This window comes from Lepidothrix coronata, unplaced genomic scaffold (genome assembly GCF_001604755.1).
Source record: "Lepidothrix coronata isolate B3197 unplaced genomic scaffold, Lepidothrix_coronata-1.0 Scaffold15, whole genome shotgun sequence".
NCBI lineage: Eukaryota > Metazoa > Chordata > Aves > Passeriformes > Pipridae > Lepidothrix > Lepidothrix coronata.
In genome coordinates, this window is record NW_016690195.1 from 3184356 (window position 1) to 3211067 (window position 26712).

General features: G+C 34.6%; 1 protein-coding gene across 42 annotated transcripts in view; it reads left to right on the forward strand.

Annotated features, from left to right (window-relative positions):
* The window catches only part of RIMS2 (regulating synaptic membrane exocytosis 2), a 448944-nt gene that overhangs the window by 160809 nt on the left and 261423 nt on the right, over positions 1 to 26712 (forward strand). Inside the window, exon 1 of one of the 42 annotated variants that reach the window (XM_017806481.1) lies at positions 9615 to 9716. The exons of the other annotated variants lie outside the window; for them this stretch is intronic. The gene's annotated coding sequence lies outside the window, so the exon portion shown is untranslated. Of the gene's footprint in view, positions 1 to 9614; positions 9717 to 26712 lie in introns of those variants that run through there. 42 annotated transcript variants of the gene reach the window in all.

Below are 26712 nucleotides of genomic sequence, written 5' to 3' on the forward strand. Positions count from 1 at the left end.
CACATATTGTGCTCAAGAAGGAGAAATAGGAAACTTGGAACTCAGGTATATATTTTTACAATTCTACAGCCATTATTACCCATCCAAACTTCCCGGGTTCACATTGTAGATTAATTTGTCATAAGGTAACTGATGCACAGTTTGATCAAAAAAGCGCAATCTTTCTCTGATTCTGCTTACTTGCCTTTTCTGTTACTTTTAAGGACACTTTTTCTTGAGTATTGAGTCTATCTGGTAACCTTCTCCATACCCTACAAACACTGGCTTTAAAGATGGTATAAAACTCATGTGCAATGTGATGGAAGGAGAGAGAAAGGTAGAGAAGCACAGAGTTTTCCTCGTTTTTAAAGTGTTTTCTTCTTCCTTCAAATATGATCCCCAGATATTTAGTCCCTGGTAACATAAGTGCTGCTTGGAGGTCCATAATGTTTACAATTCTATGTACTCAACTGCCTTTATGTACTTTGATATCCTAATTTAACTTTTACTGACACCACAAGAAAGTCTCACACTGGCTTCACTAGGAGATAGATCAGACCCTGTTAATTCTCTTATAAACTATTGCCTTTCTTCAACTTTATTCACTAGTTTGGCAATTTCAAATATCCAAAAGTATTCCAGACCAATTTGCCTAGTTGCCATACCTTGGATTTGCACAGCTTTAAAAAGTTGATAAAAAATATGCAGATAAATGAGATAGGATATGTAGTATGACTCTTCAAAACTCTGGCTTATAAACCTGACAAATTCCATCTCCTACATCCAGCTTCAGTTGCTAGTGAAATAATAAAAAGATTAAGGAAGAAGTAAATCTATGCAGGGCCCTACTATGCTCTGCAGAAGAGTTCCGTGCAATCTCTTAAATTGCCATGCTTCATTTCCCATCATCTGGGCATTAGTACAATTGCATTTATTGAAAAGAGATGGAATGACATCACACAATAGCTTAGGATAAATGGTTATGCTCAGGGTGGGAGACAAATGAATAACACATGGATCTGTGTAATCTGATAATATGCTATACTTTTCTTAAAGTATCTAGAATTAATATTACGTGAATTAAATACTCCAATGATGCTAACTGAGTGTAGTTGCTAACACCTGAGTTGAAAAAAAAGGGGTAAAATATGATGAGTCCTAGAAAAATATCATCTATAATGAACGTGATGAAATAGAGCTTTAAAAATGCAAGCGACTATTTATGTGCAGGGAGATGAGGAAGTGCGTGCCTAACTTTGAATATGTGAGTCATCAATTAGTCTGCTCAGAATACCGTTTAGATGACACGTTGTCTTTGACAGCTGAAGAATTTTTTGGTCCATTCTCATCTGTCCCATATCCTGTCTCACACATTCCCACCCCTAAAGACACAATTTACCATCCCTTTGGGTAGATGTGCTGCAAGTGCTCAATCATAGCTCCTTCAGTTCAGGCAGTGCATCCTTGAGAATCATGTTGGATTTTTAGATACTTAATAAATAAACAGTAGTTGAGTCAAAGTGAAAGCATAGATCCTGGGGACCCTGTACTTTGTATTTTCTGTGCTCTCAATAAGGGTTCTGCTGGGCCATAGCTTTCAATTCTGTTATTTGTAATTGGTATTGGATCATTGTAAAGGGAATATCTGAAAGATATTCCTTAAGAAAGGTTACAGATAATGTGTTAGTCTGGACTTCAGTTTATTGCAGTGAAATCATGTTATAAACAGGATTGGTTTTACTCTGTTCTTCCTTCCTTCCATCTTAACTGTGTAGTGCTTGGGAATAATTTGTTAGTTATGCATCTGTACACTATGTGTAATTACATATGGACAATATGTAGGGTTTTTTACCTTTAAAATAGTTTGGATTAGAGATACTTTACTAGTCGTTCAGACTTCTATTTTTACCCTCAATGCCCTTAAACACCTACACCAACTGTCTTTGAAGCCTGTGTAATTAGCTCCCATAGGCAGCTTGAGCTTTTGTTTGAAGCTTCATTTAGGAGAAAATCCCTTGAGAACCATTGTATTTTTTTTACTTCATTTGCCAGGCTGAATCACAAACTGCTGTACATATAATGCTTACACAGCTAAAATAGGTATCTCTTACCTTTGCCTGTTACTTGTCTTCTTTTTTTTCTTTGACTAATGACAGGCTCCTCATACTTATACCTCTTCGGTAAATGTGGCAAAATGGACCTTACTTGCTGAAACATTGTTTTTGGGAAGTAAATTTTTAAATGAAATCATATTGTAAATTAATTAGTTCATCATGTTTTCTGCTTGGTAAGGTATTCATGTAGCCTCTGGCTTGAATGTGGATGTTCCTACATACGAAAATATGGCTTAAAAAGAAATTTATATCTTTTCTCTTATATTTGTTAGTTTTTCCCTTGGCAAGTTCCATTATGAAGGGCAAAAGATTTTAAACATATTTATTGAAGACATTTTATGTTCCTCACATTATTTTTGAATAGCTGAATGGTTGAATAGGCTTTCTATGTGAGGCACAAGTATGTTTAAAATATTCATGTGACAGAATATAGAATGTAGTAAAGCCTAATATAACCTAATGGTATAATATTCCACTACCAAAAAGGCAGAGTTTATTCCTTAATGGTAGAAAAAGAGGAATTTTAATCAAGTTTTTACTGTTTTTTTTTTTCTTCTGTAAATTGCTTCACATCAAATTAACACACTTAGCAACTTGAAAGAACAAAATGTAAATGCTAAAATTTTAGCTGAAGCTGATGTTATTTTGAGATGAATAGCTGACTAAGGTTGCAGTGAGCTGTGAAAGCACAACCGAGAATGCTGAGAATGATCAGAATGCAAAATATTTTGGATTTCATTGTACTGTAACTAGAAGGTTTTCGTAATTTGGAGTGCCTGGATTATTTGACCAGCTAATCTGGATATACTATATTTAAATTGGACTGTACTTTACAGAAACATCATTTTCTCTCTGAACAAAATTGAATTGTATTACCGGAATGTTCATGTAATATATTTGAAATTTGAAACCATGTCCCTCTTCCCAATAAATGACTTATGGGCCACTGTACATTGTGCAAGTGTTACTAGGAATTGAGCCTTCATTTGCCCTTAAGGAAATAATATGCTCTTAAAACATTCTTATTCCTTATTAGTGTTATCATAAAAGCCTTTTCTTTCCAACACACGTATTTAATTTTGACACAAGGTGGTTTTTTCCTCTCTTTCTTTTTTTTTTTTTTTAGTGGGCTTTAAACGTATATTATTCTAGATTCCACAGCTTTTTATGACAAAGGTTAAAAATTGCATTTCTCTATTCTGATTTTAGCATTAAAAAAGAACTATTATGGAGTTTTAATTTTTGTTTTGGCTCTAGTTCCCATAAAACTGTGAATTACCTTTGATGCATAATATTTGTTTTTTTAAAAATCTACAACAAATAATATTGGGGTATATTTTGACTGAGGATGAGGAAAGGAATGTTTGTGTAAGCCGTTTCCCAGGTTTCTGAATATTTGCTCTTCTGATCATTATACCTGGTGTGTGTAAAATTAGTTGCTTACATAACTTCCTACTTTCTCTTTAAAAATCTAAATAAATATTTAACAAATTGAAAAAATCTAAAAAAAAAAAACCCTAAGAAAATCTAAATAAATATTTAAATTTGGATTCTGAGGACTTGTAAGAATGCAAGTTTCAATGAAGTCCTTTTGGAACTAGAATAGTACTGTAATTTCCTAGCATGACAGCATGTTGAAACCAGGAAAGAGGGTGCTGCAATTTTATTGAGGGGTGAAAAATATGTGGAAGTTTAAAAATTTAAAACCTTTGATCTAAATGATTTGTCTTGATGTACATCAGGTGATAATAAAATTGGTTTTTCCTCTTAGCTGCATGACACACAGGAAGTTTGCAAATGAGTTGCATTGTTTTTCCTTAGTAAATTTTCAAGATATCCCCTCTTACTAAATAACTTGAATAAAGAAGAAAAAAAAGGTGACTGAAGATGCTTATTAAGGAGGAGATATAGCAAATTAGATAAGGGAAAATAGCTAATCTTTGATACAGCTGTGAGTCTTATCGGGTGTAATCTCAGTAAACAAAAATTACATGTGGTAATATGAAAATGGTTCCTTAATAACCATGTGTGACTTTCAAGTGTATATTTAAGCACTGCTTATTTAGGAAACATGTTTTTCTTGACTCACCAGCTGAGAATCTCTTAGGAAGTGCAGAAAGCAGTACAGCAATACAGATTCTATTGAAATGAAATTAACTCAAACAAGAATCCCTTTTTCTCTCCTGCCCTCTGTAACTATGTGTATTTAACACAGCCCTGCATTTTGACCTTGTGAACATGAGCCAGTTGGTCTGTCAGCTCACATTAATGCCTAAACTCTGTAAAATATCTTAATGAAGGCATCCAAGTTCAGACCCTGTTAGGGAATGGGGTTTTCAAGATCGACTGTAAAAGATGCCTACTCAAGTCAGTTGGTAATGAGCAGTGCCTGAATGTCTTCTAGAAAAATAATATTTCACTAGCACTTAAGAAAGTTGTTATGCTTGCCAGCATTTACCATTTTGTAAATTGACTGGATCTGTTCTGTTGGATTGGCTATTGTATTTGGGATAATAATATAGTACTTCAGCAAACTATTTCAAAACACATATTGGCAGGAAAATCTCACATAAAACCCATTAATTTTTAAAGTTTATTTCTCTGTTTTGCTTTGGCATGTCAGTTTAAGAAAACAGGGTGCAGAAGTGTTTAACAAAAATCTAGAATTTCCCATAAAATTTGTTGTAATGGGCTTTACTTAATTGTATCTAAATTAGTATCAATAAATTTTCACAGTAATCTGGATTATTTCATGAGGCACCCATACACCTTAGAAATATGTATTTTTAGTATTTGAGGCAATGTGTGCTCACAGCCCAGAAAGTCAGTCCTGTTCTGGGCTGCATCACAAGGGGTGTGGTCAAAGGGAGGTTTTCATGCTCTTCTGCTCTGCTCTCATGAGACCCCACCTGCAGTACTGTGTCCAGCTCTGGGGTCCTCAGTACAAAAAACACACAGACCTGCTCAAGGGGAGGGCCAGAAAGAGGATCCAGGACTGCAGCTGGTCCCCTCTGGGGACAGGCTGAGAGAGTTTGTGTTATTTAGCTTAGAAAAGAGAAGGCTCCAGGGAGAACTTACAGCACCTTCCAATACTTAAAGGGGAGACTACAAGAAAGTTGGAGAGGAACTCTTTACGAGGGAGCGTAGTAATAGTGAGGGGCAGTAGTTCTGAACTGAAAGAGGGTAGGTTAGGATAAGATAAAAGGAAAAGAAAAATTACCTTGAGGGCGGTGAGGCACTGGCATAGGTTGTGCAGAGAATTTGTGGATGCTTCATCCCTGAAGGTGTTCAAGGTCAGGCTGGATGGGGCTTTGAGCAACCAGGGCTAGTGGAAGGTGTCTCTGTCCATTGTGAAGGGGTTGAAAGCAGATAGCCTTTAAGGTCTCTTCCAACCCAAACTATTCTGTGATTCTATGATTCACTTTCTATGTCATTTAAGGCTCTGTAACATATCCAGAATGCTAATTGTGACTCAGTTAAAATAACAGTCAAATGGAATCTTTCTTATATTTGTAGACAGAGCCTTGAGGTACTCATAATTCAGGGTTAGAAACTGAAAAATTGAGTGAATAATGCAAAATGAATTTAATAAATATCAATTCAAAAATCAGAACCCTCCAGGAACATTTAATCAATACTCAGTTTCTTTCCAGTTTACAAAATATATTTAGGCTTAGGGCCATTTTCCAGTCAAATTTTATGAATATTTGATAAAAAAATATAAAAGAGTATTTACCTACTCAGAAGTCATGAAGTCTTGCTAATATGTACTAAAAGGATATATTTTAAATTTAAAAACGTTTACTCAAGACACATCAATCCTATAACAACTGTTTTATTAGTCCTTCAGTGTTTCCTGACATTTAAATTATTCCATGAAGCCACTAATTAAAATTAATTCAAAGCTCTCTGAGTTATTTTGCAAAAATTCTTTGATATTCTTTTGGAAAATAAGCCAAAACCAGCTGAGGCATTATTAAGGAAAAAGGCCTTGCTTTCAGACCATGCTTTAAACTTGTTGACGTCTGAGTCAATCCTCTTTTTGTCTCAAAGTTCATATTGGACATTTGGAGGGCAATGTCATCATCCTGGCTCTCAGTTTTTCAGAAAGAGAAAGAACATTCGTGCCAGATGGTCTCATCCTTTTTATCAGATATGTAATGGTGATAGACAGCATGTGAGTCAGGCAGCAAGAAGAGAATGAGACAGAGGCAAGGAATATAGGTGTCAAACATATCCTTTAAGTCTTCATTTTTTGCAGAATAATGGAATAGATACCAATGCAGAACAGGTACCCTTTACATCTCAGAAAGCAGTGTGTGTTAGTTCTAGGCTCTACAGCAGACAAAGGCACAACATGAGGTGATGTAAAAATATACTATATTTTCTCAACTTTAATTCTTATTCTTCAAGAGATTTTATGATTTTCTAAGACTCTAATTAATCCTGAAGGATTTCAGAGAAATATCAAAGAATGAAGAAGAAAAGGCTCCAGGGAGACCAGATTGTAGCATCCAGTGTATAAATGGGTTTATAAGAAAGATGGACAAAGACTTTTTTTTCAGGGCCTATAGTGACAAGACAAGAGGCAATGTTTTTAAACTGAGAGAGAGTAGATTTAGATTGGACAAAAGGAAAAAAAAAATATGATGAGAGTGGTGAGGCATTGGCATAGGTTGCCCAGAGACATTGTGGATGCCCCAGCCCTGGAAGTGTTCAAGGCCAGGCTGGTTGGAGTTTTTAGCAACCTGCTCTGATGGAAGATGTCCCTGTTCATGGTAGTACAGTTGGAATTAAATAATCTCTAATATCACTTCCAACCTGAACCTTCCCATGTCTCTATGAAATGCTCTCTGTCCTAGTAGTAAATAAGTTGCTTGTGCAATTCTTGTTACTTAGTGAGAACACCATCAAAAGTAGACCAAGATGCACAGGGGGCCTATTAAAAAAAATTATTTTAATATTGTTTAGTATATTTTAACTTTTCATGTCATGACAAGTTGCATAATCATTGGCAGAGTCTTAGAAATAGCCATATTCTTAAACAACACCCAGATCAGGTATGACGACAGGTAGTATTACTTGTTTAGTTTTAGATCGGTATGCCATTGGTCTCAATTTATGGTGCAGAAGTTGCATCACACATACCCCACCATAACATATATAATACACCATAATATGCCATAATAGTCCTAAAGTTAAGGACAAGTTGCTTTTTTTTTTTCCTTGTACTCTGATCCTAATAAAACTTTCTTTTCTGTCACTTATTTTACAGCTTGGAGCACAGCTTTCCTATTCCTATATTCCCTATTTTCCTACATGATTGGTTTGACTTTGCCTTTGTTTGTTTGGGATTTTCTTTTTTCTTTTCCTTTTTTTCTTTTTTTTGGGGGGATAGTGCTTTTGGCTTCATTTTGGGATAGTGCTTTTGGCTTAATTTTGGCTTCATTTTGACTTAGTTGGATTAATTTCATTTGACTTTAAAAGTGTAGAAGTTTGAATCTTAGCTGTCTAGTCTTCCTTAAGAGGAAAAAGAGAGAAATAAGCAGTGTTAGTGAAAAAAATTAATCTCTTTCCAGGAAAGACATATAAAATTTCTTAGATTCTCTAAGTGCCATTTCGTTATGGTTAGTTTAAGGGACTGAATGATGACTTAGGGAGCTTGCTCTCGAGTACCTAAAGTACTGGTTTTTTTAAAGGAGGTGAGATCACCCAGTCCCTTGAGTTTGTGGTTTGTTGTTCCATTTGTTTTAATGAAAAGTTAGTATTTTTTAATGTAAAAAAGGCAGCTATTCTATTGATAAGCACATTGATAATGTTTTTAGGCTGCTTTTCTCCTGACTTTTTAAATGAATCTTAATGATGATGATGGTGATTGTTAGTTTGCATATCTTAACATGTAATGTTCAGCATCAGGCAAAAGTTTTGATTTCATTTAGTATTTTTGGAAACTGCCTAAATGAATGATTCTTCTATTTTTTTTCACAAAGCATTGTCCAAAAGACATGTAGACCAGTACTTAGCCATAAGGACAATGATAGTTTATTCACACTTTACACAATGCAACAAGTTCAAAAATTTTAGCTTTAGTTTGAAGCTCACCTCCCTCGGCTCTGTTCATAGTCAATGGAGAGAGATGCGTTTTCTAGGGGATGATCCAGAGAACCTAAACTTGGTTTTCTGTACTGAATTGCCCACTAGAATCTTCTGCCTCTTTCCACTGACTGTAGAGTCAACCTTGGGGAGAGCACATTCTCCGATCTGACTTACAGAGTGTTTGGATATCGCCATGTAAGTACACAGCAAATCTAATGCTCTGGAAACACCCGTAAGTCAATGTGCACCCATTAAGGTATATGTCGAAAATGGTTCTTGTCCCATATTGTACAGAGATAGTACACAATTTATTTTCTTTGCAAAGCAGCATCTTTGAAAGCAGATCACAGCGTAGCATGTTAGATCGAGTAAAATCTGTTAATTCTCGAATAAAATATACTGGATTTAATTTTTAGTTTAAGGTACAGAATGATGTGGTTTTGGGTACCTGTGTTATTTAGTTTTCTAGTTCTGATTTTTTCTATATATGTTGAGTTTCAGATGGGAGATTTCAAATACACATACCCTCATTATGTTACAGAGCAGATTTCATTGCTACTGAACACAGCAAAAATTTATTTAGTCATGAATTTTGTCTTGCTATTAATTTTATCTTTATGTACTCTTGATAATGTTAGATATAGTATTTATTCAGTTTTTGGTAGGTAAACATGATTTACTTAAATGCATTTAAATACCATTATATATGTACCTCAGAGTAAAAGAAAAAATATAATCCCTTTTTATTTCTGATGTAATTTGGCAGTAAAATAGAAATTAAATTATTTTAAACATATGGGGATAACAGGATTAATGCAATTTAAGGCTCAATAAGAGAAATGGTATAGAAAATCATTCTTTCTTTGGTAGCAAGACTGAAATTCAATGTCCCTTTGACAGAATTACTTTTATGTTCAAATTTACTTTTGTAGTGAATTTGAGAAGAAAGCAGGTTTATTTGTGACTAGTCCTTTCATCACGTTTATGATGAAGGTTTATGATACCCTGAGTTATAAGCTTGAGTCCTCACTTTCAGGACTGGATTGTAGGTTTTCTTAAAAAGCTCCTCTCTGGGGGTTAATAGGAACATTTATGGAATATTATTCCTTTATAAAGGCTTATAGGTATGCTGCTCATTTTGGCAGAATTGTATGAGTCATTTTTAGATGGACTTGGAACATCTAGATTCTGCATATCAGGTTACTGTTTGTGAGTCAGCAAAAATGAGTTGCTGATGACCTGTCATTTGGAAAAGCAAGCGGATGTCAATACCTGTGGTTCTTTGAGGCATCCTGTTCGTGTGGAGGAACGGGACTTCCTCCGTCCTCACCACTCAGGGATCCCGATTCTGCAGTGGCAGGAGAGCTGCAGGACCTCACATCGCCCTTTTCAAGCCTGGTAGGGAGTAGGGTATGAGCAGTTAGGTACAGCCCCAACAAATATTGATGGCCTTAAGATTACGTGTTGAGTGCCCGAGGTGTCTGTGCATCAAAGCGATACATCTCACACAACTCCAATTACTGTAAGGTAAGTAATTATTCTCACCTTTTTTTTTTTTTCCTCTTCTCATGATTATTCCTGCAAAAAGGCAAACTGATTAAGTCTCTATATATGAGTAGAAGGGTTTATGTGAGAAAGTGATGACTGCAAAAGCTACCTGTAAATACAAATTTTGAATTTTTTTTTTTTTAACCTTTGCTCTTAAAAATAAACTACCAGAACTCTATCCGCCTCTACCTGTGAAATTTTTATGTATCTCCCTGATCTGCAGTGGCTAAACAATAAGTAGATAAATGAAATGTTTATTACATACGCGGATGGAAGAAATAAGTATGTTTTCACATATCCAGACTATTGCATGATATCTGGTGGGTCATAGAATAGTAAAGATAATAGTTTTCAAAAGGTTTCAGTCTCCTTTTGAGGATTTAAATTCTGTGGTCTTCCTAAATGTTCTTGCAATATAATGCTTCTGAATAAGTGTCCCAATACCTTAATTTTGTAGACATTTCTTCTCCTTTGGTGTCTGCAGTTTGGAAAATAAACAAAAAGCAGACTGCTTATGTATTACTGTATATTATCACTGGCTTTTCCTGAGAATTCTGCTGAAAACCTCAGTGCAGGGCACTGAATTCTCCGAGAAATCCATCTCTGATTAGGTATTCTGTTGTTTCTTCACCAGCTAATTACATTTCTTAAGCACGACCACAAAATGTAGACTGAGACATATCATTTTATGTTTTTTTCAGTAGACTGCGTTGCATATTTTGAATCGGTTAGCCATGTCCTATTATTAAAAGATGCTGCAAAGGAGCATGTCTTTGTGATACTAGTGTGCAGTTATATTTTGTATATTCAGTGACCCACTATTTTGTAGCATTTCATATGAGCCATAAGAGAAAATGAACAAAGACTAAATGCATGAGTCATTATTTGCTAAAAGGATCTTGTATTCACATTTTTATTGTGTCCCTCAGAGTGAACACGTATGGGGTTTTTTTGCAGAGATTGAAAGCTTTTTCTAGTGAATATCAGAATAAATGTGCAGTTGTCTTCTTTTGCTGTTCTTTCAACTGGAAAGTACAATGCAGCCCCAGCTTGTACTCTCCAGTATGAAAAGTATGAAGTTTTAGAGAATATTGACTAAATACTTCTGTTATTTTTAAAAACTGTCCCTTTTTGAGAAAAAACCCAACCCTTTAAATGTTCAAAAAAATATGCATTAGTAGAATATAAAACTACTTTGGCACTAAACTGGTTACTTTATATAATTATTTCATTATATAATTAATATTGGGGAAAGAAGATAAAACTAGTTAACTATGCTAGAAGGCTGGAAATTTTAATAAAATAATTATTTATTGTAAAATAATTTTTTCTGAATACTAGAAAAATATAATTTATTTGTATCTTGGTATATTTTCTATTCTAAGCTAATAATAAAAGGTGGTCCAACCTCATAGGTTTAGAAGCAAGGGATGATGCTATGGATTTGAAAATATGTGATGTGTAGAAAGCTCAAATTAATGAACACACTGAAGTATGATTTTAAGAGAGGAAATATATGTAAAAATTTCCAAGGCTTTCTAAGCCTGAGGATCATACTTCAGGGACATACTGAATTTTGATAATTGAGAAATTTCCATATAAATGTCTTTGTAAATGTGACAAATGTAGGTGCAATATTCCAAACTAGATAAGGGAGTATCTTTTCTTCTCTCCCTCTCAGGTTTTTGATCCAGCAGTCATTTTATGCCCTGCTCAATGTCCTCATTAAATGCTGAGAAGAAAAACAGTTGCACTTTTTAACTACAATAGCATAACATGTTTAATTCTGCCTTCATTTATTTCAAAAGTGTTTTACAAGCACTGGTAAATTGTTTTCTATTTCAGAAGTAATGTAATCTGGGATTTAGGAAAAAAGATTTGAATTCTAAAGGCATTTACTTGCCATGCTTGGTTTTATGTTCATTATGAAAACATAACAGAAATATCTGTTTTACTGATCAGAATGTGGTAAAACAGCAATATTATGATTTATATAAGGGTATAAATCTTGATCTATATAAAGTGGGCCAGAGAGTTCATAAACCTGCACTTATTGAGCATTTTGATGTTAGCTGTTTAAGCCCAGAAAACTGGCTTACAGAGAAACAGTCTCATGGAATTGTCAACACTCTACTGGTTAAAAGATTTGAAACTTTATTAAACTTATGGCATGATTGCCCATTGTCTCAGCCAGCTTTCATCTCACTGATGGATCTCTGGATGTCTTTTAAAAATTGGCAATATCTGTGGTCATGCCTGGAATTGCAATTAAATTGTAATGTTTGGACATCTTGGTCCATCTAAAAATCAGGCTTCCCACCAATACTTAACTTTAACCACATAAAGTGAAGGCTGCAGTTATCCATATAGACACTTTTTTTCCTGACATTCTGCTTTTCAGTAGAAAATCTAGTGTGACATTTAGCAATAAGATCTTTCTTTTTTTTTGATGGATTATTTCTTTAGATTTAAGGGTCTGGATTTCTTTAGAGGATACCACAGTGTCGTTCATAGTGATATCAGGAGGAGATGACCACAGATAATAAATGTCAGATTAAGCTTTGTTATAAATGCATCGTTTTGCATTTGGCCCAATACTTTTAATTTTTTTTCTTATTTTTATCATAACAACAGCAAAGAGCAAACGAAAAGTTTTAGTAAAGTCACCTACATTGAAAAAAATCCGGTGATAGCAGAATAATTATTTCCTGTTGTCAGCTCTCCTTTTGTAAAAATGACAGTCTTAAATCTTGTTGAACTCTCTTGAGTTCTCTGAATATGACCAAGTATGTGGACTTGATTGCCTGATTTTCATTTTTAAAACTTACTGGCTCCTGACTGGATAACTTTGCGTTATTAACCACCACTACAAAACATGTGACAGGAACATCAGCTTTCAAGGAATGGGTGACTAATTCTTCAAACATGAGGCAATGCATGCTCTGCAGTCACACTACAGAAAATAGCTAGAATTATTAAAATAGTTTTTACTCTTTAGCATAATAAAGTCTTAAAAAGAATTTTTGTTAAGGCCAAATTTTTGTTTCAACTGTTCACTTTTTCATTAAATTTTCTATACTGAATATCTGAAAATAATGTTCAGACTTATTGATGTTTTTCCATATTACAATTTACGCAAAAAAAAAATGATCATACTATAGTCAGGGCTTATTATTTTAAGAAATATTTATTTTTAACAGTTTTTCACATAGATTTATGAAGTTCAGAGAGCTATTTTGCTGGGTGTTAAGGAAAAGTTATAAAGAGACTTTAAATCCTCTACAGCAGCATTTCTACGGAGATAAAAATAATAAGAGGAAAATAGTTTTTCTGGTGAAGATTATCTGTCTTAAAGAAATGGTTTTGGGAAAAGCCATGAAATATGGACTGAGGTGTTAGGCATTTTTGAGAATCTCAAACTCCTTCCTGGAGTAAATTTATCAATATCAGAACCACTAAATAGGCCTCCTAATGTAATGAAGTGAACCTCATTTACAGAAGGTGCAAATTAAGCTGCACATGCTCTCTTGCTTCTCTTCCCATTTCTTTTCCCACAGCCTTTTCTTTGAAGTTCCACAGATGTATCCTTCCCTCTTTCTTCTGTCTCTCCGTTCCACCTTATGCTGAAGGCATAGAGGAATAATCTGAAGGTGGTCACGTTCTGAATGCTCAATAGCCCATTCATTGCATAACTACTTGTCTGAAATTTTCGTGAAGATTGAGTCATAAATCCCTCTCCTTCTTTGCATTATCAATCTGAATTTCAAATAAAGGTTTTATCTTTGCCATGGACTTACTTCTTTTTCAAATTCAGAAGAATGAAGTGTTATTTCTGATCAGAGTACATACGCATTGCTCTTATATTCATCGTGAATTCCATACAAGAGAACGTGGGCAATCAGCATTGAAACTTCCTCAGACAGTTGCAGCACTGGAGGCTTTGCTTATGTGTGAACTTAACACCTGAACTTGTGTTCAAGGCTAGGCATTTTCCACTCTGCAATCTGCAACATAATATTGTGTAAGAATGGTGAAGATAGCATGTTAAATCATTTTAACTGTCACAGTAATTGTTAATAATTGTACGTGTAATTGTACCACTATTCCTCAGTGTATTACTGACTGTAAGAAAATTGTGTGGGTCACCTCAAACCAAGAATTCTGGGAGTTTTCTAATTTAAATTGGTGTTTTCAATCTTGCTGTTTGCTTATTATCCAATTCTGGTATCAGTGTGCTTCAATTTTATCTCCCATGCTGATCTCAAATCATTACTTGAGAAAAGCCTTCGTTAAGTCTGGTTCGTATGAAGAGATACTGTTCAATCCAATGCCTGTTTTTTTTGTTGCCTATCCTCAGAAGGTGTCATAAAAGATGACCCAGAAAGATAGTATAATCTCTCAGGAAAAGGCTCTGAAGATAAATTCTATAAAAATATGCTTTATTGTAAAGTCTGATGCAGATTCTCTAATGGAAGAGATCTGATTTGCAGTTGGACACAATCACAGCACTGCATCTGAAACCCTCTTGTTAAAAATTGGTACAGGAATATATATGGATCCCTGGTGTTGATAATGTTGTGATTTTGCCATGATCACAAGATGCTTTTGATGGCAAAGAACAGGAATATGTGTGGATTCAGTAAGACTAACTAACATATGAGAAGCATTTCTATATAAGGTGCATTTCTATTTATTTGCTCTTTTGCTACCTGGTATTATTGCCCTCAGTATGCCAGTCAACTATTGAACATATAAAGAATTGGAAAGTTTAAAAAATGCATAAGCAGATAAAAGGTTTTGCAATAAAATTGGTGTGCAGGTTATGTTCCTGGAAGAAATCTGAATTTGGTTTTTGGACACCAGAACAAATGAACCCTCTGTGTTAGAATATTTGGAGTGTTTATGTTTTACTGTGCTACTGAAACTAGTGTAATTATTGTTAGACAGCAGGTAGCTTGACAATAGAGTGGATCAGGAAAGGAAATCAAGCCTGTGTTGAAGCTCCCTTTAATAGTCAGTGAGCTTAAGAAAGAAGTCCAGAGGATTAATTGTCTCTTGATCTTTGGAAGTAATATATATTAAAAACCCCCTCTTAAGCTGGTGCTTGATCTTGGTCATGGAATCAGGCTATAAAACTGCTTTTCACATGTCCCCATTAAAACTGCTTGTGATTATTCACTTCTGCAAGCTGTTCATATGAGCATTTTTGTAGGGATTCCTAGCACTAATCTACTGACCCTAACTTTACTAGGGCTGTTGTTCCCATTTTTTGTAAGATAATCATCCCAGGGGCATTTTCAGGCACCTTCAAGCTTGGCATAAACAATGAAAGATGGAGACTTGTTGTTACTTGTTAAACTCTTCTAAGGAGACTTACTGAAAATTAAAGAATTTTGCAGTGTATATGATAAGGCCCTTGTGATCTTGAATTCCTAATCTTGGCCACCCACTTGTTTTTTGAGAGCAAAAGTGCATTTTTTTTGATGCTTTTTTTGTGGGTTTTGTTTGTTTGGTTGGTTGGGTTTTTTTTCTTTCTTTTCTTTTAAGGTGAGGAGTGAATTATTATTGTCTTGTTGCTAGTCTAAGGTTGATTAGAACACAAGGTTCTCAGTTAACCCCCTCCTTTCCTTTGAGTTCATAGAACAAGGAGGTATCAAGGATCCCAGGCAAGAAATGTTGTCCCATTCCAGAACGGAAGACTCTTTGGGGCAATATCCACTCTAAGAAGGAAGAATAAGGGGCAAATCATTCCTAATCATATAAAGCCAGAAGAAAGTTTATGAATAAGCTAACAAAATTATATTTGAAAATTTGGGAGGGTGAATGATGAGAAATATCTTGAAAGTGGGAATATTTCTGAGCACGTGTTTAGGCAACTAATAAACTGGAGTATCACAGTTTGTTTCTGCCTGTACTTACATCCAGTAAATTACAGCTCCTTACTATGTACAATACTCCTTTCTTATTTCCCACAAGCATTGTTATTACAGAAAATGTATTGACAGAAACTTAGATTAGAAATATCCTGGTTTGTATTTGATTTTCTGCCTGTATACCCCAGCACTGATTTTTTTTTGTTTGATTTCTTTAGGCAGTATTTGTAAAATCAATTTCCAGTTCTATTTTTTCAAATTGCTAATAAGCAAAATGTCATTATCTTTTTGAGTAGAACTCCCTTAGACTCAGAATTTATCATATTTGTCATTCCTTGATGAGCTTCTTTGCCCAGCATATCTGCTAGTGATCAATACTTATTGCAAGACCTACAACTTCCATACAAAATAATTAATGAAAGCATTTTAATCCACTTCACTGAAATGCATATGTCTGTGTTTGCTTGCAGCTCCCTTGAATTTTTAAGATTATATTAGAATAGTCCTGAACGAGTTCCCAGTCCAGGTTCTTGCAGTATTTATAAGCTCCTGTGGTAGTCTCTCTGATTATACATAATTTACATAAAATGCCAGTCATCTCACTGTCTCTATTACAATCTTTAATCATTTCATTTTATGTGATGAATAGATTCCTTATCCTTGATAATCTGGAACTGAATTGTTGAGTCCGGATTGCTGTATGCCTGAAAGACTCTTTTTTAAATCCAGAATTTTTTAACTAAAAAAGTACCATTTGCAGACAGTGAGATAACATGGACCTACCAGTGTTAGGTTGTCCTGACCTGAAAATGTTGAGAAAGAGAGAAAACAGAATTTTGTAGTAAGTTGAATTAGGATGAGTTGCATATTTACACCCTTTGCCAGCCTTGCAAAGTCCTCAAGTATTTTGCTGGACCAGTCTTTTCCTGTGAGTCTATGTCTTTGATAATTCTTGACAAAGAGTTTTCAGAATGTCTGGCAAAATGTTGAATCTCTCGGCTATGAACATGTTTTCCATGTAAAGTTTGCTGTTCGCAGAAATGTGTGCTATTCCTAATGACTTTAGAAGTTTGGCTTTTTTCTCATATTTATTCCAGTAGTGTAAAAATTTTCCACTTGACATTTCCTTTATGTCAAAGCAGAGTAGGTGAACGTAGGTTGGCACTTGTCTCTAGAGGTCTCTAGGGATTTTGCACTGGGAGGAACTATCCTCTCACAATTAGTGCTGGTGCAGTGTAACTTTTCTGTAGGTAGTTAAACGGTGTAGTGGAACAGAGTAATCAGAAGGCTCAAGAGCAGACCTAGTGCAGAATAAACAATCAGGAAGCTAAGGCAGTAATACACCATGAAGCATAAATTTGGAAAGCTGCCTGTTGAGCCTCTTTGTAGTGCATACATCTCTAAGAGACGATCAGAGACACAGCAATGGGAAGTTTTTCAGATAGTGTATCTGAAAACCCAGCCAGCACAGACATGGTGGACATCCCTATCTTCTGTCTGGGATCTAAACTGAAGGAGTTCTGTCTAGGCAGCCGTAACTGTTCTATCCTGCATATTTGGGCTCACGTAATGACTGCGAGTTGCGAGCTGACTGCTTAAATTACCGTGAAGAAAGTTCTTTGGCTTGAAAAACATTGTAGAATCATGTCTTACCAATACAGAATATAGGATCTATAGCTTTTTATAGAAATGCAAAAAATTTTTTCATATGATCTGCTTCTATGTTGGATAGACCTGTGCTGCTTTAAAATACACATATTTAATTCTTTACCATCAGCATGTTGAGAATGACAGTTGAATAGGAAATTTAATTTTATGTACTGTGGTAATTTCCAAGAGTTATTGAATGCACCTGTCTCATTGCTTAGTGGTCCAGCTGATGCTCCCTGGCATGATCATGTTTAGCCTGACAGTTTTGTCATGGAGAAGCTGCTGCAGACAGCCTATCATTCATTGATGAGCCACCACTGATTTAATTCACAAGATTTAATAATGGACCTCTGCCTCCCATTACTGAAGAAACCGGACGCTTTCACAGCGGTTATTTTCTACTTGCTCTTTTGTGGAGGCATCAAAACAGTTTAGTATGATCTATTTAATCTCTTCTAGACTGAAATATGAATCACAGAGATATTTTAAAACTAAAGTTCATTGTATGATATCACATATATATTGTAATTGTGGACACAATGAAGAGGGAAAAGCCACAGAAAAGATGCACTGACTCATGTTCATTAGCAAAATTCCAGTTTTAGGAATTCAGTAGTTCAAAACACCTCCAGAGACATTAATAGGCAAAATAATTTTCAAATGACAGTTCATGTTGCTGATATTTTCTTAGTTTGTTCATTATTGAAGTAGCTATATTTTTTAGGTATTTTAGTAATAATGGAGTTTTTCTTTGAAAGAAAATTCTCCTCTTCATCAGACTTATATATTTCCGTTTAAGAACCAGGATACTTTCATCTGCTGATAAAAGCACCTGCTAAACAATCCCTGCAGTAAGAAACTCATACACTTAAAAAATATTAGATTCAAAATTAGATGAAATGATGTATACATGAAGTGCATTATGATATATTTTCTGTAATGGCTGAAGGAAAAAACTTCATTGGTGTCAGAATGCCTTTTCTAGGAGTCTGAAATCACTGTTATTGAGGTAGAGAAAATCTAGATTGCTGCAAAGTCTGTATTTTTCCCATGTCATGCTACCTTATCATGGCCTAAATTTATTACAGTGAAATTTGATTTGGGTATGGTGCTTTATATTAAATGTTATTTGTAAGCTAGTTTGAAAAGATCGAAAATGCTGTGGAAAACTGGAAAAATGTGTTTTTAATTTATTTAATGCAAATGAGGCTTCTACGCATTTGCTTTCTATTATTTTCACATTCTCACAGACATATTTCAAATGTCTGTTCTGGAAATAATTACTCTATTGATTTTCACTCCATTTTTTCTTTAAAATGGTATGTAAGAAAAGGTATTTTCAGTTTTACTGGATGTTCAGCACATCAGGCTGTAGTAGATGCCGCAGCTATTTTAGCCTAATGGTTGAAAATTATGTCAAAATTTGACTTCTTACAAACTAAATGTAATAGATATTACATAACTTAATTTGAGGCCTAGAACACAAAGCAAATGCTGAAACTAGAACACAAAGCAAATGCTGGAACTAGTACCACAAAACATGAAATACTGTAACTGCACAATTTTAAAAATAGTTTAAATGAAATGCCCTGACCAGCATGTACATTTGTAGGCAATAGTACTGTAGCAAGGCACTAATCAGCTAAGTACCATAATCCTCCTTATAGGGTAAATTCTTACTTGACCTCCAGCTATATACAGCACATGGTAACAGCATTAAACTATAACACTCCTCTCATGCTCTCAATAGCTTCCCATTGGGTCAGCTCTCTGACTTGAATTGCTGTTGTTTCATATATTAGACTTTATTTTTTTCCTAGATGCCTTATATTTTGTAATTGCTTTTTGAGGGAAGGGAATAGATTGTAAAATATATCTAAAAAATTTTGGCTCAAAATTAAGAGACTGTTCATATGATTTCACCAAACCTAGAGGATTAAATGAAAGCACTAGCGAGGACAGAAATTGATGTATTCTCATGAACCCGAGGCTTCCAACTTCCCAGATGTGCAGTGGCTGATCAAAAGGTAAAGCAGGGAAGAAAGATGCTGAATGTGTTGTGTGAAAACAATGTCTGACACTCAGCATTTTTTGTTCTTTTGGGGGATGATTAGGAAGATATTTTTTACTTTTAGCAAAAAAGGTCAATGAAAGTACTGAAAAACTTTTTCTTGTGCATCAGATATATGAGAATATTATCATTAACAAAGTCTTCTTTTAAATAAGTTTCTTAAATTGTATTCTATTTTCTGTGACAGAAATTTCTTGAAAAGTTATATTTCTTTCAATAAAAATAGTATATGTGGAATTTTGAAATGTCCTTGTATTTTATATTATTTCTCCTTTTTAGTAACAGTTCAGTATTGTATTTACTCCTTCTTATGTTTTAATGTTTTTGTGACCTACTATTCTTTTAACACCATGGGTTTTAAACTAATTTGAATCCTGCTGTATGACAGCTGTTAATTGATTCCATCCTTCTGCAAATTATTTCTGTGGTGTCAGTACTGATACAGATAATGAGAATGCACATTCTGACCAATTATGCTTGAATACAATTTAATCCATTTGCTATTGTTTTTATGACTAACTGCTTTTTTAACATGAAATTTTTATTGAAATAGGCAAGATATTTCTTGTTTATCTATTAAGTGGAAACAATTAACAAAATAATAATTTTGAAAATGTTCAAAAGTAGAAATGAAGAAAAATCTCAGAATGTTTAACCTATTTGTAAAAGGTAAGCATTCATCAATAAATCTGAATGAACACTCAGATTAGAAGATAGCTATTTTATTTACCTGTTTGCAGTTCTCTAAAATCAGATTATATGATGTAAGGGTCAGTGAATACTGAGTCAAAGTAAAGGAGAACAAAGTAATTTCTACCATTAGTCCAATTCTCCTATTTGATTTAATGAAATATCTGATTGATTTAATAAAAAAAGTGAAAAAAACCTTATTACCTAAATACTTGTAGAGTAGCAAGTGATACTTAAAATCACTACTTTTGTTCATCAGTTACTTGGTTTTTTCATGTTATAACTCTTTTCCTCACACAAATGGAAATTAGCCCTGCTGTAATGTTGAATATTTGCTGAATTGCTTGTATAGAAAAGTATGGTTTTATATGTCTGTGCAATCATGTCGAGTTCAAAGCAAAATTGTTGTCAGTGGTGAATTTAATTATGTTAATATTTTGTTACTACAGATTTCCTTTCATTCCATTGATACAAGTATTCAATGAATTAATATTTTCAGATAAAATCTAATAGAGATCAACGTCTACACTATCAGTCTCATGCTTCAGTAAATTTTCTAATCATCATTGTAAACTTAATTATTAATTATTATTAATAATTAATTATTATTTAACAATATTAATTATTGTTTGGAGATATTTAGCTGAAAGATATTCTAATGGCTCAAAGTATGATTGCTATTAAAAAATTACAAGATATGGCTGAAATGAGGAATGGAATATTGTCTCATATGAGCTTTATGAAATGAATTGCTTAGATATGTGAGTTGTAGATGTACTTCAGGGTAATTTGTTTAAAACTGTATTGGCTAAGAAATGCTATAAGCACCTTTTCCTTTTATCAGAGTAGGCTGTTTAAATTAATTAACTTGTGAATTGTACATTGCTTGCTTACATTCTTAATCTTATTTTGAGGGGGTGAGAAACTAAGGAGAGTGAACAGACAGATCAGAAGATTAATCTAGTATAAAACCAGACAGCATACCAAGAACTGCAAAAAGAGATCTTGGTAGGAACTGGGACTGCTCAGAAGTCAGAAAAAGCTTTTTTCAAAGAGCTGGAGCCATAGCTGCTTCAGAGAGCAAAATGAATTCTCATGCACAATATGACTCAGCAAAAGCAAAAGTTATAAGCAGAGAATGAGAAAAGGAGTTAAATCAGTACCAGACTCTTAAAAACATTGCCAAAATTAGGTAAACATTTTGCCGATTCTTCAGTATGGCAATGGAAATCTGTGGAAGTGCTTTTATAAGTGAGAGGGTAGGACCCTCCCTGGAAAAGGCAGCCAGATCTTAATTTTGCACAGCAAGTTTTCTGGGTTCATTGTACTCGTGGGAGTTTTGGTTACAAGGTCCAGAGTGTGTGCAGCTCACCTTCTGTCAGCCTGGAAACCTCTTTGCAAGGCCTCATGATGTTGTTTTATCTGCTCCCTGTCACTGTTGCTTTAAACCAAGTGACTGACTGTCTGTTGAATACAACACGTAGAAATATAAAAATTTTGAATGGTAGAAGAACTATTCCTAAATAATCCCTCAGGAACCAACAAATGCTGTTTCCATGACAGGAGCCCTATAGTAATGGAGAGACAAAGCTGAGCTCAGTGTATTTGATGAGGTCTCTAACAGGAAGCCCTGTCTCTTGCATGGTTTTTGTGACAGAGTTCTAGTGGAAAATGTGAATTTTTACCTTCTCTGAATTATTATTTTATGTACTGAAAGATCACCTTTTGAAATTGCAATATGTGCAGGAGAAATGTTGTCGGTTTTAATTTTTCAGTCAATTTTATTTCTTGCTAATTTATAGGAAACAGAAAACAAAATATCAAAGTATTTTCTAGTAAATTATGATTAGGTCTTACAAGTAGATGACCAATATTCATTTTTCAAGTAGTAGATGGTGGCTCAGGCCCACTGAGTCCTTACTATTTTTTAATTGACTCAAAGCCTCTAATTTATAGAAATTTTCAAGTTAAACACAGATTAATTCAGTTACCCATATGTTTAAACGTATCTTTAGAATGATATTTTTGTGAAAGTTTTCTCCAGTTCAAATGTGTCTTCTATTAGTCTGAGAATAGGTTAGTAGCAGGAAGGCCTGAGGTCTAGTTTTGACAGTGATATAGATACTTTCCATACTACAATATTTTTGAATATCTGTGACATCTGAAATGTGATAGAAACCAAATTTTTAAAATTTCCATTTCTACAGTACACTTAGGTTAATTTTTTAAAAATCTAAATCAAAGGAGAAGAGAGTTTTCTCTTTAAGGAAGAATACAAATGAATTTCAAAGACTTTCAAGCTATTTAGATCCATTATGGAAATCGCAGCCATCAAATTCGAATAACTGTCTTATATTCCTCTATGTCATATTTTGAGCACTTAATTCTATTATAGTGTTGAATAATTTAACTTTATGAGCAGGAGGTCAGGTTACAGTCAAGCTATTTGCTTTTTCATAATATTAGTGATGTCTGTAATGCACTGTAAATAAGATTTCCATCAGTGTAAGCTTATGGGTTGTTTGTTAAAAGACCAAATGTCATGTATTGATAAATTACAGTAAAAATAAATACACAGTAATAATTAGGAAAAATTAAGTTTCAGATTCTACATCTGAAAAAATAATATTTATAAACTGTGCCTGACAAAGAGATTTATGCAAGTTCTAGAGTTTTTTAACCATAACAGAGATTTTATTTTATGGTTGTTTCAAACAAGCAGTAATCACGATGGCCTGGAGGATTTTTCAGTGGTGTGGTAACCTTTTCAGGAAGGGTGGTAATCCTTCTGACAGGAGATGTATAGTGCTTAGTTGAACTGGCAGCTGGAGGGTGCGTGTCACACCCTTAAAGTTCTCTTAACTTTTAAAGTTCCAGGAAAGTCCTGAAAAGGCAGGAGTAGTCATTTTCCATGGGGTATCCAGCTGAAGGTACATGATGAAAGGCTTTTATTAAGGTATCTTCAGGTAATGGTGAGAAATGGATTAGACAGAGGCTCATGAAGGTGAGTGAGAATTAGCTAGTGATCTAAAAATAACAGCAGATTTTTGATAGTAGTGACTGGCCATAAGTTTTCAAAAGTATTGTTCCTCCTGCCATGATGTCATAACTCTGGTTTAAAATATATAGTGTACATTGTACAACTATATTTATGGTAGGTATTGTTAAAATTAAAAAATTGTTGAATATTAAAGGGGAGCTAATTGTGCTATGATTACCAGTAAAGAGAATGACAGGCTTGAACACTAAGTGGTGTGGTGACTGCAGGGCAGGATGAGCCCTCTCCTGACAGCAAGGTTTCTGGCTGATCAGGTGTACAGATACAGTTAATATATTTCTGATGGATAGGATTAACTTCTGGCATTTGATCCCAGTAGTCGAGCTGGATGCTTCAACAGGAATGAAATTAATTAGAAAGGGCGTTTGATAGTGCCAGTCAACATAGACCAGGAATTAAATTAGTTGCTTTTATCTATCAGGCTGCTTTGTCTGAAGAAAAGCACTCCATTTTCAGGTAGGTCCTTTTTCTTGCATGTGGCCTAGCAGTTACCACATGCAGGGCACCTGTACAAAGCTTTTCCCTTTATGAAAGGTTGGAATAGATTGAGGATCCAGATGCTCTTTGCATTACTGTTAGCTATGGATGGTGTTCCTAAATTCATGTCTTAACAATAAAATGGAGGATGGAAAATGACTGTTTGTGGGAAATGTAAGCACACAAGACTGGAAAATGTTCGTATGAGTGGTGTAAAAATATAATGCTAAATTGGCACATCCTACTCTCATTAACCTAGTTCATGCTAGAAAAAAAAGTGGATTTTTTGTAAATCCCGTGCCAGTTCATCAGATGATGTGTTTTCCTGATAGAAATACATTTTCCTCAGCAGTACTGTTTTTACTCATACAGAAATCTATCTCTTTAATCCTCTCAGCCTTCCCTCCATGAAATTATAGCAGTAATGTTTCCAGAAGTGATTTCTCTATTTTTCTGTGCATCCATATGAGGACACTGTGACATGTAGTCATATATATGCATACAAATATATGTGGGGAGTGTGTGTGTATTTTTATAATCTATTTGTAGCTAAAACAAATCTCCTGTTGTTTTTATTACTGTCAACACAAATATGTAGATATTTAATACTGAAGCATGTGTACGCTCAGACTACTCCAAGGCACATGTGAGATTTGTCAAACTAGATTCTGTACAGTTTTGTGTGTTACACAGTACATCGTGGAGTTGATATTATAAACAATACTTATTAGAGTGTTTTAATGATTTGGAGGATTAAATCTATGCAAAAACCTGTGGTTGTGGGCGCAACTTGATCTATAGGTAATATAGACTGAGTATATGTGGTGTGTTAACTGCATAGTATGTGAACATTTCATGTACATGTGTATTGGTCTCAATCTTTCAATGAGATCCACATGAATGAATGCTGTATCTGCTGAGTGACATTTATTTCAACTCGGCTTGACTGGAGATGAAAAGATTTTGCCTATATGGGGTACACAACTGGGGAGGGGAAGTTACGCAAATTTTTATTATAGCCATGGCAGAAATTATCAGGGATTAGGTAATTTATTATTGGAACAATTTATTTTGGGATGTGTCATATTTTTCATCAGCTGACGTATTTATGTGAAAAATATTTATCTTCCTTAGAGCATTTCTGAACCTAATCTCTGTTGTCTTATTAAAAACTCCAATGTCTTTGCAGACTGTCTGCATTCTGGTAGTTCTGTTGTCCTAATTGTCCATTCCCGTTGGCCATTCTGGTTTTAGACTTATGAAACTCTGTTCATGTCACATTAGAGCGATTCAATGTGAGTCTCCAGTATCAGAATCTGTAGAGACTTTGTTAAACTTACAGAGGTTGTGATATGTGCTGGTACTAACATGACGCTGTAATAAGACAGATAGGACATCTTAGCTTCACCATATATGCAAATAGGCATCTGCAAGATGCTTGTACTACTTATCATGCTTTGCAGGAAGAGTTTCATTTTTGCAAGATTGAGTTGGGTTTCTAATTTGTAGATGCCATAGTAAGGCTAAATTACTTTAATATTTACAAAGTAAAACTGGGTCCAATCTTTCAAGCACAGTTTAATGATTCCCTGTGGTACCTAAGACAGTGCAGAATGCCAGTTTGCCAATCACCACCGCCACACACACTCTGCTCAGACAGTTGTGGTTTTCCCTTACTGAGAAAAGACTGCATTTCCTTTCTGGCTGTGAACATTTTTTCTCCTATCAGCTAAACACAGAGCCCTTTATACTTTCTTGGACACTAAGGGAGAAGCTGTTTCTCTTTCTCCCCTTCACTAAATTGAAGGGTTTCCTTTTTTCTTCTAGGACCATCGTGGCAACAAGAAGACTCTGTATTTGCTCACTTTTTTCCCATCCTTCTAAACACTAGGCAGGATCTCCTGGTTGCTGCCTGCAAGGCTGCCCATCAGGATCACTGGCCATTTTGTGAGGGTAGAAAACATTTTAAATGAGATCTTAATTATAAAACCAGAACTAAATATAAGAAGAAAGGACTGAAAATAAAAAAATTGCTTCATATATGTATTTTCATTACTTAAAGCTTGAGTTATCTGTATTATCACAGAGAAGTCCCACCTCTCAGTGTCTTTTACCCACATCTGGGATCTTTGCTTCAGTTTCCTGCAGGTAACTTCTTCAGACCCATCAAGGGTGAAAAGCCAAGCATGAATCAGAACATGTCTGGAAGTACCATTTTAAATGCTCATTACCCTGTAAGGATTGTTTTTTCCCTGTGAAGAACTACTCCTTATTTAACTGATTCTTTCTAATCACATGGCAAACAATGTTGTATCAAAAAACCAGAACATATAACATTCGTGACATTTTCCAGAAACTAAAATAGTATTCCTTTACTAAAATAATACATACAAAAGAATCAAGTGCTTCAATCTATCATTTATCAGTGTCAGGAAAGAATATCTTGATAATTCTTTTTCCACCTTCCTCAGAAGCCTCAGGTGTTGTCTGTGGCCAGCTGGTGCCTATGACAAAGAGTCCCTGCTTTATGTGGTACAGGAACTCCATTCTAGTATTTTGATGTGTCTTGCTCAAATCCTTGGACTAATACTGTTACCATGTCTGTAGAGATGGGAAGGATTCTTTTGTCAACTTAGAAAGCACTTTGAAGTGCTTTCTTTTCTATACAGCACAAAAAAATGTTTTGTTTTCTGAGTTCAGGACTTCTGAGTTCATCTGATTTGGACATGTGCGGCCATTGGATCTTTGTTTGTTTTCTGCCCTTGGCACACACTATAGTTTTGTGGGAATGGAAATGTGTGGTGGTTTCAATAATGGCTGCTAAAAGAGCAAACTAACTGAATGACCCTTCTAGCCTTAATTTCTATGGTGATTATAAAGCCCTATGAAATAGAAGGATATGGTCAAGTTATATCGCTGTAAAATGATTACAAAGGATTAATAAAATGTTGGTACTTGTAAAGCTGTTATGACTACAAAGTAACATAAGTATTTGTATTCTATATTTTATAATGTTGTATTAGCATTTTTCCTTCAAAGCTGTTTTTTATTTAAGCTGTGCACCCAGAAGCAGATTTGTAGCATGACATGCTTTCTTTAATTTAGTACAGAAAGTGTGAGAGCACAAAGAAATGCAATGAAATCATTCTATCATTT